Genomic DNA, 9,573 nt, shown 5'->3' with positions numbered 1-9,573 from the left:
GGTTTTTATTTTAGGGGCGCGATACACCAGAAAGACCAAACATGTGGACCAGCTGGTAAACTTCTTGCTGGGCCAGGCTAAAATGGCCGTCTATAAGACTAGGAAGAACAGAGTGTGTGGGGAGGGCAGTGAGGATGCAGTGAGAGTGTTTGCCATGCTGGTCAAGTGCAGAGTCAGACTAGAGTTTAACTATTACAGGCTGATGAATGATTTGGAGAGTTTTGAACAGGTCTGGTGTATTAATGATGCCCTTTGTGAATTGTATGACGGGGAGTTGGTTTTTATTATGTAATTCATTTATAGGGTTTAGTATTTGATGGTTGTTTTGTTGTGTGTATTGGGTTGCTTTCTTTAAAAGTGTACAGATCAGTGGCGGAGTTAATGCTTGTTGGGGGGAGACAAACAAAGGGGAACACTATTTTTTATTTATTTATTTATTTTCTTTTGTATGAATTATTGCGTGTTGCAAACAGGCAATGAAGTCTGATAAAAGTCAAAAAGTCTCTCTCTCTCTCACACACACACACACAGCCAGCAAGACACACAGAGCCAGCCAGCTCAGCGATGACATCACAAACATCTCTCTCAGGTGACTCCTATGACATCACAGAGCACGTACATTCCGTTGCTTGCCGTCTGTCAACCACTCAGTCACTGCCAGCCAGACTGGCTGGCTGACTGGATGGTGGGGCTGCTTGCTGCTGCTGCGTACCTTAGCAAGCTTATTTGCTTGACCGGCCTTCCTCCTCCGCCCACATGCCCACCTATGTCCGATCTGCTGTTCACCTGGATCACAGCTCCGCCCCAACAAGGCAGAGCCTCCCAAGAATGGTACAAACTCACCCACGATCCCCTCCACGGAAAGCTATAGCAAAAGGCAAAAGCATTATACGTAATGAAGAGGAACCCGAGTCCAAGACGCATCCGACCAGCCATACATATTTGTATGTATTAAAGATCACATTTTATTACATTTAGATTTTCTGTACTTTATTACATCTTTTTGTGATTTTTAAATGTATTGTTTCTTTTCCTTATATATGTATGTATGTATGTGTGTGTGTGTCTGTGTGAAAGTGAGTGTGTGTGTGTGTGTCTGTAAGTGTGTGTGTCTGTCTCTGTGTTTGTGTGTCTGTCTCTGTGTGAAAGTGAGTGTGTGTGCGTGTGTCTGTCTGTGAAAGTGTATGTGTTTGTGTGGGTGTGACAGTGTGTATGAGTGTCTGTCTGTCATGTAACTCGCACATCTGTGAGGGCACCATTTTTGCAGAAAGAGATGTACACATTTTGGAGCAACATATGCTGCCATCCAGACATCGTCTTTTCCAGGGACGTCCCTGCATTTTTCAGCAGGATAACGCCAAACCACATTCTGCCCAGATTACAAGCGCATGGTTGCGTAGGCAGAGAGTGCGGGTGCTAGCATGGCCTGCCTGCAGTCCTGACCTGTCTCCGAATTGAGAATGTGTGGCGCACTATGAAGTGCAAATTAAGACAACGAAGGCCCTGTGCAGTTGCGCAGCTGAGGAAATGCATAATGGATGAATGGGGGGAAATCCCGCTTGCTAAACTTAACCAAGAGGTGCCTTCAGTGCCCAAGTGCTTAATAAGTGTTATTAAAAGAAAAGGTGATGTTACATAGTGGTAAACAGTCGACTGTCCCAACTTTCTTGGTTTCTTTTCACTGCTAATGAGATGCTGTAGAGTGAGTTAGTTATATTGCTTTCAGGAGCTCTAATCGTATTGATGAGTTCATGCAGCATTTGTAATTGAATTTCAAAAAGAAATCCTTGCTGTCTGGCCTGTGTGTATGAGATGTACTCTGTCAATCTTTGGCTAACAACTGAAACATTGGTAGAACAGAAATGGCAACATAAAAAAGAAAAGTACATTTTAAAAGAGCACATTAAATAGGATGAATATACAGTTTTTTACAATCACTTTGTCACTAATTTCAGAACCTTGATGTCATTTTTCAAAACTCTAGACACAAAACTCAAAACGGTCATCACTTGTAACACAGGCTGTCCAATGTTCAAAACATTGCATTGTGCATTCATATCTTTAAAGAAACCTTGCACTTGCAGACTTGTTGGTTCAAATAATTCATTTATCATGAAATACCATAGTAACATTTATTTAGATCACCCACACAGAAGATACCGATAGTTTCACTGTGTAGTTGTTCGTACAATCATTAAATATTGTAGTACAAAATATGTGATACATGTTTCATTATGGTACTACACATAAATACATCACTGTAAAAGGACTAGTAGAGAGAATACTACAGACACAGTGGAATCATTGAACAAAATCTGAAATGTATTGATGCAATACAATCAAATCACACCATAGGTTTCTTTGAATCCATGCAACAATAATTAGCTACAAAAAAGAACAAAACTACAGTAAAATGTCAACTGCAGTGTTCCTCACCTGGCTTAGTGTAAAAAGCAAAACAAAGGATTGATTACTGTACTTCTAAATTTCCATCAGCCCTGTGTTCAGGTTCAGGTTCTCACAACCATTTTTCACAAGAGGCATCTTGAAACTGAACATACCTGAACATACTCAGTCATCAGCTGCTTCACTCTGTCTGCATTTCTTTCAAAAGGCACACTATACTCTGTGCTACACATTGGTATGCAGTATACAGTCATTTGACAATTGAGAGTAGCCTAATGTTTAGTGCATGCTGAAGACTTGCCGCTTCTCAGTACGGAAATTTCTGATGATTGAGGCCACAGCTGATCCTGAGTTGATTCTGAGGTTTGATTGAATCATTGTAGCTGCCTCAGTCATGGTCATGCCATGATTTACAACATGCTCTACAACTATTTCTCGGATTTCACTGGACACTATTTGCTGTTGCTGCCGCTGTCTGGTCCGTGGCCTTGTCCTCTACCACGTTCCCCCAACACCTCTCAAATGAGGCCCATGGCTGCCTCTCTGGTGAGGCCTAAGCCCTCCTCTATGACGAGGCCCACGACCACCTCTCAGAAGGGGTGCATGTCCCCTTCCATTCCTTTGACCACCACGTCTTCCTCCTCCCACTGCTTGACCTCTATTGTGACCTGGATGACTTGCCGGCTCCATGTTATCACTGTGTTGCTGGGGTGGATAGCACTCATTTCACTCGATACTCGTACCACAATGTGAAATCAATCATCAATAACCAGTTGGCAGTATTGGAAAAGCAATTACAAGGGCCTGCATACATACAGTAATATCAAATCTGATGTGGAAGAACAATCATCTTCAACCAGGTTGGAGCGTTAGTTGCAATGCCTTTAATACACGCAGCGTGGAGAGGAACAGTGACTCAAGTAGATCCCAAAGTCGCTCTGCCTTCATTTTAACAGTCAGAGCTTTTATACACAAAAATCAAAGAGCTGGTTATAATCAGAAAGTCATTACTATGTTATCTTAAAAGTTAGCTAAGCAGAATTTATATCATTATAGGACAGAGTTCATAGATCAACACATGGATTAGGGAGCAGGCACTTCAATCATACTGTTTGACATTGTCTCCAAGATTCTCATCGTAAATAACAAGCAGAAATCAAACTACCTTCTGGCCTGACCTTCTAGCTTGACCTTATCTTTCTTAAGTATACAAGAGAGAAAAACAGGTATTAGAGAAAGAATTTCTAACTTTCCTTCCACACTGCAAACATGGTGTGGAAAAGTGCTACATGATGATGAATGATGATGAAATATTACATCCATAGATAATGTAGTCCAACTGGTTCATGCTCCTCGTTTATTGATGTCAATGGATCTCATTATCCTGAAACTTTCATGATCGAAACATGGAATATTGTTTGTCAGTTTCCATAAAATTATGCATTAAGAGTAATGCAACAGTCACTTATCATTTTGAGCAGCTGTATCAATTGATAGTTAGATCTTTGTAATGAAATGAATAGACAGTGATCTCAGATGTAATGTGTGAATTGCATTTTGAAATGGTAATACTTTGATGTTAAGTTGTGTCATTTTAGTTCAATGAACAAATGATCTGAGGTTGATGTGTATTGTATCCAAGCAATTGTAAAAAAGTGTTAGAGTTTTGAAAAATGTGCATTTTGATCATCGGGTGTGAGTTTAGTGTCTAGAGTTTTGAAAAATGACATCAAGGTTCTGAAATGAGTGCCAAAGTGATTGTAAAAAAGTGTAATATCAGGGGACAGTGGCTATTAGTGATCTGGCCTTCCGTGGCTTCTGTATTAATGTAACAGGTCACATTGTATGTGTACACTGATACTTGATAGTATAATATAGTACAAGTAAAAAACATACATAGGTATCATAGAAGTATTTTGCAGAAATGATTATGGATAGTTATCAAAATGGAGAGGAAATGCTAAATCCAGTCTCCCCAGGCTGAGCTTCTATTGCTGCACCTGCTGGCCCCACTATATGGATAGAGCCACACCAAGTACAAGAGTCTCCCCATTGCTATTTATATCTCCCTATCCAGTCTTCTATAGGTGTCAGGGTGGGGTGCTTATTCCCCTGCATGCTTTGAAACCTATAGCACCTGGGACGCACACTTGGGATCCGGTTCCTCTGCCCCTCACATACACATGAGGAATCCTAGGTGCTCAACACGTCATACTGTCTCTTTCATCTCATGTGTAAACTATGGACAAATACATGACTAAACGTGTTTAGTTGCTTTTCCCAGAATGCTTTGTGCCACGATATGCAAATAACGGGGACTATGATTGGCTCCCTGACATTACCCACACTGCGACTGATGCTACCCATTTCACTACCCAACAAAGACCCATAATATGCGTGTGTCTGTCTGTCTGTCTGTCAAAGTATGTGTGTGTGTGTCTGTGTGTGTCTGTGTCTGTCTGTCTGTGTGTGAAAGTGTGTGTGTGTCTGTCTGTCTGTCTGTCATGTAACTTGCACATCTGTGAGGGCACCACTAATGCAGAAAGAGATGTACACGTATTGTTTATTTTCCATATATATGTATGTATGTATGTATGCATGTCCAATTGCTTTGACAATACAAATGAATTGAATTGAGAGGGAGAGAGAGAGAGTAAGAGAGAGAGAGAGAGACAGACAGACAGACAGACAGACAGAGAGACACACACACACACACACACACACACACACACAGAGAGCCAGCCAGCCAGCCAGCCAGCTCAGCGATGACATGACGAGCCTCTCTCAGCTTACTGCTATGACAGCACAGAGCACGTACATTCCGTTTAACAAATCGTTAAACAAAAAAGGTTATAAACACATTGACTACAATACCGGTTAGTAAGACGAAGGTGAGTCTCTCATTAGTATTGTTAGTCAGACATTCAATAACTACGCAGGTTAGTATTTATGTCAGGTAACTTCTCGTTATATATATATCAGTCTCATTTACGTTTAGGTGCCGAGAAAGATCCTATTTGTTACCACAATTTCCCTTAACTGATTATTATTCAATGATTAAGGATAGGCAGGGCCACCAATAATCTAATGTCTATTAACTTGTGTCAATTTCAGACTAAACAGTTAAACAGGAATGAGAAGATATTTCTCGGCGTTGACAGATTTTATTTCTAAAATTATCAACAAAACAGTTTAATGCAACACACATTTATATTTAAGAAAACTAAATGATATTACACATTCTAGAGTTATGAATCACAGATTAACATTTGTAATTGATTTCTCAAATGTCATGAATCACAAACTCCAAACTGTTAAACTTATGTGAACTTCGTCGCAGAGAGGCCTCTCTGGCTTCGGGCTCAGATAACAGCACACGGCACGAGGTCCGTGTGGTTTGGAACAAAGGCAGTCCGGTTCGGCTTTGTCCAAGAACTTCCACTCAGTCGATGCACCTGGAAGTTGGGGTTTCGCGAATGTAGAGTCTTTTCCAAACAGATTTTCCATTGGTTTGAAGGCTCCAAGGTTGTGCACAAAATCTTCTTTGTAAGCAGGGTTCCACCGTAGTTACTTGAAGACGAAGTCTTTGAGGAAAGCAGGGCCCTGTTTGTTCCAAGGGTCAAGTTTCTTAAGACTCAAATAGCTATTTAAGTGACTGACACTTTCGTATTCAGTCGACTTAGTCAATTGTCCAGCTGTAAAACTCCACTGATCAGGTGGGTCTGTAAAGTTATTTATTTAATAAAGTCCTTTAAAATAATTCTTCGCTCAATCTCCTTCTCCCAGTTTAACTCTTCTGTTGCCGGCAAAGACTTGGTTGGTTTCTGATTCCGGTTCTGGCAACAGAGCTACAGGTTGAGCTGTGGCAGCGAGTTTCTGGTTCAGGTGAGAGAGAGAGAGAGAGAAAGACTGTCCGCTGTTCCTTATAGTCTGTCAGATCAGTAGGTGATTGGTCCCTGAGTTCTTGAGATTGGATTTCGGTTTCAGCCCCCAGTGTCCTATTGGAGGGAGGCTTTATTTATGACTGATGTCAATCCATGCCATCTTTTGGAAATGCCGGTTGGCCTGGGTTCGTAGCTCTATGTCGGGATTTCGGCTCTCATCCACTTCAAAGAGTTTTTATCACCAACAGGCCCCTTTCTCCAGACATCTCATAGCAGAATTCCAAACTATTTGGCCTCTTCTCGGTGCCATCCTCCCCAAAACTGTCACTTTGATGCAAACCAGTTCCAAGCTGATGAGCTAAGGAAATCTGATAACTTTGGGGGGGGAGAGGTCTTCTTTAGAACAGTGCTTCAGCTCAGAGCCCAAATGCTCTTATCCAAATACACCCAACATAACGCTACATATGTATGTATGTATGTATATATGTGTAGAAGGAAAATTAGAAATTATTTTCTTACACCTGTTTTTCTCTCTTGTATACTTAAGAAAGATACGGTCAAGCTAGAAGGTCAGCCCAGAAGATAGTTTGATTTCTGTTTGTTATTTACGATGAGAACCTTGGAGACAATGTCAAACGGTATGACCTACGTGCCTGTTCCCTAAAACCATGTGTTGACCTATGAACTCTGTTCTATAATGATATATGTTCTGCTTAGTTAGCCTTTAAGATAACATAGTAATGACTTTCTAGCATGTATGGATGTATGTATGTATGTATATATATATATATATATATATATATATATATATATATATATGTATGTATGTATGTCCAATTGCTTTGACAATACAAATGAATTGAATTGAGAGGAAGAGAGAGAGAGAGAGAGAGAGAAAGAGAGAGAGAGAGACAGACAGACAGACAGACAGCTCAGCGATGACATCACGAGCCTCTCTCAGCTGACTGCTATGACATCACAGAGCACGTACATTCCGTTGCTTGTCGTCTGTCAACCACTCAGTCACTGCTAGCCAGACTGTCCCTAAGACAAAGTGTACAATACTTCAATTATATCTCCACCAGACAGATAAAGAGTATTAAGAGCTACGATGAAGTTACCCAGGAGACGTAAAAACTTGCATCACCTGGTATTTCCTGGAGGTCACCCATCCAAGTACTAACCAGGCCCTGGCCCGTTTAGTTTCCAAGGTCTGACGAGATCGGGCACGTTCAGGACGGTGTGGCCACAAGCCAAGAGGCCTGGCTGCATGATGTCTCTAAAAGGCTGGAGGGTATTGACGGAACTTCCAGCAGAAAAAAAAAAAAAAAAAAAAAAAAAGAAAAATGGATGGAAAAATATCAGTGCAGCAAAGGGTGTTGACAGTAGCTGGGTACGTGTACAATACTTCAATTATATCTCCTCCAGACAGATAGAGAGTATTAAGAGCTACGATAAAGTTACCCAGGAGACGTAAAAGCTTGCAGCACCAGGTATTTCCAGGATGTCTCACATTCAAGTACTGACCAGGTCCTGCCCCGTTTAGCTTCCGAGATCTGACGAGATCGGGCGCGTTCAGGACGGTGTGGCCGCAAGCCGAGACGCCAGGCTGCATGATGTGTCTTAAAGGCTGGAGGGTATTGACGGAACTTCCAGCAAAAAAAAAAAGAAAAAAGAAAAATGGAGGGAAAAATATTAGTGCAGCAATGGGTGTTGAAATTAGCCGGGTACGTGTACAATTCTTCAATTATATCTCCTCCAGACTGAAAGAGAGTATTAAGAGCTACGATGAAGTTACCCAGGAGACGTAAAAAGCTCGCAGCACCTGGTATTTCCAGGAGGTCACCCATCCAAGTACTGACCAGGCCCTGCCCCGTTTAGAATCTGAGATATGATGAGATCGGGCGCGTTCAGGACGGTGTGGCCGCAAACCAAGAGGCCTGGCTGCATGATGTCTCTTAAAGGCTGGAGGGTATTGACGGAACTTCCAGCAAAAAAAAAAGAAAAAAGAAAAATGGAGGGAAAAATATCAGTGCAGCAAAGGGTGTTGAAAGTAGCCGGGTACGTGTACAATTCTTCAATTATATCTCCTCCAGACAGAAAGAGAGTATTAAGAGCTACGATGAAGTTACCCAGTAGACGTAAAAAGCTTGCAGCAGCTGGTATTTCCAGGAGGTCACCCATTCAAGCACTAACCAGGCCCTGTCCCGTTTAGCTTCCGAGATCTGACGAGATCGGGCGCGTTCAGGACGGTGTGGCCGCAAACCGAGAAGCCTGGCTGCCTGATGTCTCTTAAAGGGTGGCGGGTATTGACGGACCTTCCAGCAAAAAAAAAAGAAAAAAGAAAAATGGAGGGAAAAATATCAGTGCAGCAAAGGGTGTTAGAAAGTTTATTCCAGACTTTGTTTAAAATAGAATGATTATGTAAGATTAGTTACAACTCCAGTGTGAGTTAGGTTTTGTTTTCAGATTTGTTTTGTTTGAAGTAAACATACAGGCACAGCCCTGTATTTGCAACCTCCTCCCTGGGTCATGACTGGTTTTTACTCCTAAGAAGATCACAGAGAAGACCCGCACATGTGTACAGCCAAGGCGTTTTGTCACATTTGGTGTAGAATGCGGGCAGCACCTCATGAAACCCAGACTGGCTGAGTGAATTTTTTTATCCAAAAAAAAAAAAACTACAGGCTGTAATAGCCCAACAGGAAGCGACCAGGGTGCAGCAGGTGGCTCACCAGGATGCTATGCGGATGCATCAGGAAGCACTGCAGGTCCAGCATGATACAAATAAAATGTTTAGAGAAGAGCAGGAAAAGGTGACTAAAGAGCTGAAAGAGAGTGTTGAAGCACTTGCAACCAGGATTGGGCCACAGGGGGCTGCAACCCATTCCACTCCCCGCACCAATCACTTTCTGCAGAAAATGACAAAACAGGACGATGTTGAGGCCTTCCTTATGACCTTTGAGAGGACAGCAGAGAGAGGGATGGCCAAAAGATTCCTGGGCAGGGCTTGTGGCACCTTATCTGGCAGGGGATGCACAGAAAGCGTACTTTGATCTGGAGCTGAAGGACGCCCAGGACTATGATAAATTGAAAGCGGAGATAATGACCCGATTGGGCGTGACCACCGCAGTGAGGGCACATCGGTTTCAGCAGTGGGCCTACCAACCAGGACAACCAATCCGAACGCAGATGTTTGATCTGATCCATCTGGCCAGGAAATGGCTACAGCCAGAGGTCCATTCATCAGCCGAGGTGGTGGAGGCCATAGTCCTTGACAACT

At 42.3% G+C, this 9,573-nt stretch overlaps 1 non-coding gene and 4 pseudogenes across 1 annotated transcript; all 5 read right to left on the bottom strand.

Annotated features, from left to right (window-relative positions):
• Window positions 1-800: 800 nt before the first annotated feature.
• LOC136746165 (U5 spliceosomal RNA) lies at window positions 801-915 on the bottom strand. The gene has a single exon (XR_010816310.1). It is a non-coding gene; the product is annotated as a U5 spliceosomal RNA (small nuclear RNA).
• Window positions 916-7,425: 6,510 nt separating this feature from the next.
• Window positions 7,426-7,544, bottom strand: LOC136746102 (uncharacterized; annotated as a pseudogene).
• A 224-nt stretch (window positions 7,545-7,768) lies between these two features.
• LOC136746101 (uncharacterized) lies at window positions 7,769-7,887 on the bottom strand (annotated as a pseudogene).
• A 216-nt stretch (window positions 7,888-8,103) lies between these two features.
• LOC136746127 (uncharacterized) lies at window positions 8,104-8,222 on the bottom strand (annotated as a pseudogene).
• Window positions 8,223-8,437: 215 nt separating this feature from the next.
• On the bottom strand, window positions 8,438-8,556 carry LOC136746195 (uncharacterized; annotated as a pseudogene).
• Between the last annotated feature and the right edge of the window lie 1,017 nt (window positions 8,557-9,573).

Source organism: Amia ocellicauda, unplaced genomic scaffold (genome assembly GCF_036373705.1).
Source record: "Amia ocellicauda isolate fAmiCal2 unplaced genomic scaffold, fAmiCal2.hap1 HAP1_SCAFFOLD_96, whole genome shotgun sequence".
NCBI classification, from domain to species: Eukaryota; Metazoa; Chordata; class Actinopteri; order Amiiformes; family Amiidae; genus Amia; species Amia ocellicauda.
This window is presented reverse-complemented; position numbering and strand designations above follow the sequence as displayed.